This window comes from Schistocerca gregaria, unplaced genomic scaffold (genome assembly GCF_023897955.1).
Source record: "Schistocerca gregaria isolate iqSchGreg1 unplaced genomic scaffold, iqSchGreg1.2 ptg000199l, whole genome shotgun sequence".
Lineage (NCBI taxonomy): Eukaryota > Metazoa > Arthropoda > Insecta > Orthoptera > Acrididae > Schistocerca > Schistocerca gregaria.
Window position 1 is genome coordinate 14,079,472 of NW_026061737.1, and position 7,420 is coordinate 14,086,891.

General features: G+C 41.0%; 1 non-coding gene across 1 annotated transcript; it reads right to left on the reverse strand.

Annotated features, from left to right (window-relative positions):
- Positions 1-4,593: 4,593 nt before the first annotated feature.
- On the reverse strand, positions 4,594-4,668 carry Trnat-ugu (transfer RNA threonine (anticodon UGU)). The gene has a single exon. It is a non-coding gene; the product is annotated as a tRNA-Thr (tRNA).
- Positions 4,669-7,420: the final 2,752 nt, after the last annotated feature.

The following is a 7,420-nucleotide window of genomic DNA, read 5'->3' on the forward strand; positions in this document are numbered from 1 at the left end:
TACCAAGCTAGTGTCATCAGCAAACAAAAATATTTTAGAGTTACCCGTAATACTTGAGGGCATATCATTTATATAAATAAGGAACTACAGCGGCCCCAACACTGATCCCTGAGGAACCCCCTCCCCTTGACAGTACACCACTCAGATCCCCCATCATACTGTATTACGTTCCCCCATTTCTGTAGATCGTTCCCTAATGCTCTTCCTGAAACACTGTACAACTTCTGATTCTGTCAGTTCTTTCAGGTCCCATCTCCTTAAATTCCCAACTTTTTCCAGTTTCTTCAGTTTTAATCTACAGTTCATAATCAATATATTGTGATCAGAGTTCACATTTGCCCCTGGAAATGTCATACAATTTAAAATATGGTTCCTAAATCTCTGTCTTACCATTATATAATCTATATGAAATATTGCAGTATCTCCAGGTCTCTTCCACGTATACAACCTTCTTTCATGATTTTTGAACCAAGTGTTAGTTATGATTAAGTTATGCTCTGGGCAAAAGCCTACCAGGCGGCTTCCTCTTTAATTTTTTACCCCCATTCCATATTCACCTACTAGGTTTCCTTTTCTTCCATTTCCTACTGTCGAATTCCAGTCACCCATTAATATTAAATTTTCATCTCCCATCACTATCTGAATGATTTCTTTTATCTCATCACACATTCCATCAATTTCTTCATCATCTGAAGACTACTTTTACGACTTTGGTAGGCGTGGGATTCGTGGCTATCTTGGCCACAACAATGCGTTCACTATGCTGTATGTAGTAGCTTACCCGCATTCCTATTTTTATTAATTATTAGACCTACTCATGCATTAGCTTCATATTAGCCTTCCTAATACTTAAATCTATATCCGATGTTAACAATGACGCCGGTGGATGGACTATCACGAAATTACTGACCGTCGAGAATGTCACAAATATAACCGACAAGCTAATGGGCCCTTCACAGGAAAAGGTTTTTTGCCAGAAAACGGGGAAAACTGAAACCCAGCAAATGAGTAAAAAAGTGTATATTCACTGACAAAAAAAATAGTGTACGCACACAACTTACACAACAATAGTCTGGGATTACTCTATTACGTAATACAGTTTTTGTGATTGTATCTTGCAGCTTTAGTTATTTTTAATTAAAAGAGGCTTTAAAAGGACAGAAAGAACGTGTTGGACTACGCTACAGATCGTTCTGTTAGCACAGTGTTTACTTTGTAATCACTTTCGTTGACTTCGGCAACTCTCAACAGAAATCTCCAACCTAACCGAGACAATGTGCTACGATACAGCCGAGATCATGACAAGAGAATGGGCTACATCACACTCGAAGTAAATGTATATAGGTAAGGATCCCCATGACCTGTATACGTCTGTTATAAAAAATCTCCAAGCCACTCTCCTCAAATAGACCGCAATCTTCTCTTGACCTTCAACTGTTACTATTTCAGAATTGAAAACCAGATTCAAAGAAAATTTGGCTACAAGGCACAAAACTAGAAAAATAAAAATAATAAAAGTGAGAACGTGAAACATGTTAGCAATAACCATAAACAGGAGATTTTACAGAAAATAAAATTGAGAAAGGAAATTATTAATATTATCGACCGTTTAGGAACTCTAGGCTACGAAAGGGATGAAAACACATATCGAATAAGTGGTGGAAGAGTTAGTGTGTTTTAAGATTAAATCCAAACAAGAATTAGAGAAAAACATATCGACGCAAGGCCTCTATTACGAAAAATTGCTAAATCTCGAGACAAATTGTGTCCTTCTGTATTTGATGAAATGTTTTGGCCCCTAGTACGGATGAAACAGTATCTGCAATATCAACAGGAACTTCGGACATGTGTTTCATATTTCATCCAAGCCTGTAGTCTATAAATATTTAAACAAAATACTATAACAAAATACCACTACAGGGGAATTACTTACGGAGTAGTTCTTGGTAAAGAAACACAGGACACAATTACGTATGTGGGCTTAATACGAACTACAACTGTGTTTATAAATCGCTATAGTTGCCTTGGACTAACGACGAGCGAATATCAATATAACCTGTACGCTTTTCAAAGCTGTTATCCATGAAAAAGCTAAACCACGTATCGCGAACAAAATACTATTTAACACCGAAACAATGATATTAGCTGACAATGGGCACAGACTTTAGTCAATGGGCACTGTCGAAAATTTGTGCCAGACCAGGATTAGCACCCGAGTCCCCTGGTTACTAGGGAGAGGCAATGATCACTGTGTCCGAATTACACAGTGGTCAACAGAATATCACGAACTGCCCGAGCATGCCGTTCGTTAGATCCAAATTCTCAATTTCTCCATAGACTGCTGATGCACTGCTCCTTGAACATAATCCTCCTCCCCTTAATTATACAGTACATGGCCAAAAAAACAGACACCGAATATATGCAAACTTGGCCTTACGAACATTGCAGACGTCGTCTATGTAACACACGTCAAACTTCAAAGAATTTACCAATTCGTTGCATTGTTTACTATAGACCACAAATCAAGTAACGTAAAAAAAGCACTGCGTCTATTGAGATCATGATTCAGAGTTTAAAAAAAACTAATAAGTCGCCTACATATTACAGTTGCTGCCAAAAGAGGAGAACCATTATTTTCCCACAAAAGGAAATATAGTTAAAATGACGCTTCTATTTCGGTTAGTTTATGCGGTTACTAAAATTTGCCGTGAAAGTTACATAGTGGACTCTACCCTCCCCCCACCAGAAACGTAGTTATCGTGGCTGTTGTGAGACTTTTGTACACAGTTAGAGAAAGTGTGTTAAATGTGGCGCGGACGGAAACACTAGGCTACGCTACAGGGCAATCTGCTCGCACAACGTTTAGTCGGCATTCATAATCGTTGGCGTAAACAACTCTCAATCAAATTACCACCTTCCAACCTAACTTAGATCTCGGGCTACACTACCAATCGGCCTGTCATCACAACCAAATATTCATTGAGTGGGGGTGGGGGGATTTCCTGTATCTCTAGGAAAAACTGTCAGTTTTGTCAGACTCAACAGCAAGATTTACCAATGGTAAACACTTTTTAGACGGCTCGTAATTTTAGAATAGTCCTCTTCGTCTTACTTGGCATAAATTGTTCGCTGGCGTCCCAGCAGCTAGCTCCCTCAGTGTCTGCTTCTGCCATCGCACCACGCCAGTCTGCTGTTGCCCTAGCAGACCGAACGCACCGCACATCCGACACCTTCGGAACCACTCACTGGCCAGTTAGCAACTGAGCGGAACACTGTTTACATCGTGAAAGGAAAACTATGCAAAGATGTACACTTAAATGGCACGACTGAGTAGCACACACACAGTAATATCTGAGGAATGTCCTTCGACACGCGCAGAACGAAAGTCTTCTCGCGAACGTACAGCGTCTCTGAAAAAAAATCTAGTGACTATATTCCGGTGTTACGGCCAGGTTCTCATACAAATGAGCAAAAAAGGGTAAATTTGAAATTTTTTTTGAGACAATGAAAATACATTCGAACGATCTGTTTGGGAATTACGAGTGACAATACTATGAGCTTAATTTTAGATTTTCAATAAAAAATGGCGCCCGTAATTATGATTTGATCAAGGGCTTGCGAGACTGGAGTACGCAGAGTGCGTGCAGTGTGGCACCTCAGATGTTACCTGAATTCAAAAATGGGTAACATCAGTTGATACTACATTATTTCTCTGAACTTGAAAATGGATAACATCAGTCGATAATACATAAAATTAATGGGAGCGTATACCTAACCGCAATGAAACAACCTTAAATTTAACGATACAGTGCTAATTCGAACTTTGAGTTCGATTTTGAGGGGTTTGTTTCACTCCTTATGCCTACACAAAAATTAGTTAATATTAACAAATGTCATATTATAGCTATAAGTTCCTAAGAAAAGTGTTTACTTTTAGGGGTCAGAGGTAGAAGTTAAGAGATCGAACCACTTTTAATTTATGCTGCATGCCGTTCTGAGAAAATCGTTACTCGAAAAAAAAAGTGTTCAAAGTTTAGGGAAAACATTTAGTTATATTATTACTTCGATTTGCATGAACTGAGTGTTACACATATATTCTTAATGTCGCTGAAAACGAATCTGAAGTCAGATTTTCAATATTCAAAACAGCTAATCCAATACGGAGGGCAAACGATTATGTTTTGACCAATTTTTACCAAAAATGTATTTTCGTTATTTACGTTTAGTCTGCAATTCAAGGAGTATTTATCAGCCCTTCCTCTACCTCTGATTGTTCCTAGACAGCAACTTCCTGTTCTTCTTGGCAGGAGAAGCCGATCTGTCTAAGCTGGATATGCAGCACTCGGCAGCCTGCACTTGATATTCGTCCGTATTTTCGGTGAGTATGTTTGCATGCATTCTGCAGTATGAATCCTTTTGAGCACGTGCGACACGGGACGAGTTATCATCTACATCTATATGGATACCCTGCAAAACACATTTAAGTGCCTGGCAAAGGGTTCATCGAATCACCTACACAACTGATAATTAATTGAAACCCTCAGCTGCCGACAGGTGTTGTTGATATACTTCGATGGGGACAGCTGAAAAGTGTGCCGCTACTGGGACTCGAACCCAGGATCTCCTGCTTACAAGGCAGACGCTCAATCCATCTGAGCTATCGAGGGCACAAATGAACAGCACTACTGCAGGAATTTATCCCTCGCACGCTTCCCGTGAGACTCACACCCCGAACCGCCCACAATCCGATTACGTAATGTACTTATTAGGTATTTGTCCATCCACTCATTACTGGCTCACACTAAGGTGACGATTCCCGTAAGATTTCCGGTAGCCTGTGCGCATTCGCACAGACGAAGGTCAATGGCTGGGTGACGTTTAACCATAGATATGAAGATAGTAACTGTTCTAGAAAGAACAGGCGCCACTGACGACCTTGCAGCTCTTCTAGAATACATGATAGACCGGCCGATGTGGCCGAGCGGTTGTAGGCACTTCAGTCGGGAGCCACGCGACCGCTACGGTCGCAGGTTCAAATCCTGCCTCGAGCATGGATGTGTGTGATGTCCTTAATTTAGTTACGTTTAAGTCGTTCTAAGTTCTAGGAAACTGATGACCTCAGATGTTAAGTCCCAAAGTGCTCAGAGCCATTTGAACCATCAGTCCGTATGTTTGCACACTACTTACAGTAACTTATGCTAAGGACAACACACACACAACCATGCCCGAGGGAGGACTCGAACCTCCAACGGGGGGAGCCGCGCGAACCGTGACAAGGCGTTGGACACATGGCGGGTACCCCGCGCGGCTCATGGCAGCCGTGACACTGCTTCAAACAATGGACTGTAGAAACTTTTGTAAAGCACGGATTAAAAAAAAAAACCTTTCCGTTCCAGGAGTCTAGACAAGTACACCTTTAAAAAATGCAACTACAAAGAAATTGAATTTTCGAACGGGCCAGGGCTTAAAACTTTGAAGAGTTAAATTTTAATGGCCGTTCTCTTCTATGCAAATAGTTTCACAGTAGAAATTTCTCTAGTTTTATTTATTTATTTATTTTTTGCTGTAGGTAAAGAAGGATAGGATTCTGAGAAGGGGGAAGGGGGGGGGGAGGAATCTCGCCTCTCCCACCTTGGAATTCTCAGTACAGAATTTTTATTCATTACGAGATTCTCAGCCACTTGCAGAAGTGATTTCGCGTGATTCTGCAAAACTTTTCCTTTAGCCAATCGTAGCAACTATAGGATTCCGTTCCTGCTGCATGACATGTCTCGGAACTTAAACTGACCAACTTATTTGCATAAAGAGCTAGCTTATCATCCGCTTCTTTACTTACTTAGACCGTTCATGGTCTGCAAAGCATTTTTTCTTTAATCGTTTTTTTATGTCTTTTATAAACTGCAACACTTTCTAAACTTTTCTAAACTTAACGCCGTTGAAGCATGGTCTTTTGCTGAATGACCAAAAAGCAATGCTGACAGCTGGGATCCAAGGTTTTTGTTAATCAAGCCGTTTGTATTCTTGCTTGTATAACGCATATTTCTTTATATCTAATTGAGAAGTGAAATACCGGTTTTCGTAGATGCAGATTTAAAATATTTTAATATAACGCAATAAATATTTCATTAAAATTTTCATCCCCTTATGCTCGAAGTTAAAAACCAGTGAAACACGTAGTTTTTAAAAATTGTAACAGATTAGCCGAATACGAATTGTCAGATATGCTTTCATAATGCTTTCATAATGAACCATTTTCAGAAACGTGGAGCCGGATCTGGGGGTGAATTTCCTTCTCTCCGAGACACCCGGCTTCTTCTTCGACTTAGCCGGCAAAGAGGCCGAGGACGCCGGGTGGGGACCGAATATGCAGCAGTTTGTGGATGGCGACGTCGTCACTAGCTGTTGCCTTCGTGCGGGCCTCTTGTGTAAAGGGGGAGCCAACCGTGGCCAAGTGAAGGTCTGTATTCCACAGGAACGAGTTAGCATGGCACTCAGATATTTCCACGAGTCGGCGGACGGGGGTCATTTTGGGTTCTTCAAGACCTTGAACCGAGTTCAGGAATACATGTTTTGGCCCAACCTATATCGCGATGGCAGGCGATTTGTTGGCAACTGTGTCCAGTGTAAGCGTGGTAAGCCCGATGTTGGGCTGCACAGAGAACTACTACAGTCGCTTAGGGAGCAGTGTCCTCTGGACCGCGACTCAAAGATCGAAACAACGATCGACGGAAACTGGCGCCAGAAACGCACCAGCTCACTCTATTTCATCCCCTTAGGGGTTGAACTTCCAAAAACACCGAAACACGTATTTTCTTATTTGTAGCCTTGAAGTCAAATACCAATTTTCGTAGATGTAGCCTTAAAAATACTTTCATAGTTCTTCCATAATTATTTATCTCAAAATAAAATGTTCATCCAATATTTCACCTCATAGAGGTTAAATTCCCAAAGATACTGGAACACATATTTCTTTATTTCTGACCTAGAAACCAGATACAAATGTTCGTATGCCTAGCTTCAAAATTACCTTAATAGCTACATGATTCAGAAATCCTTTCATGTCCTGCGTCTCCCCCTTAGAGGTGGAATTTTGAAATATGCAGTATAAGCGGTATAAGATCAACACTCTTTCCAAATCTCAAGGTTTATTTTCCTTGGCGGTCTGGACTGTGTGAGTTTCATAGTAATAGTCCTCCACACACACACACACACACACACACACACACACACACACACACACACACACACACACACACACACACACACCACCACCAATGCCACCACCACCTCCTGGGGAAATTTCTGCAGACGCCCTTGTTCCACTGCAGTCATATTTTGCCGACGACCTACATTTAGCAGCGTGGGAGGGATAGTGTCGTGCAACAGACAGTATACTCAGTAGACAACGAACTGTTCGTTG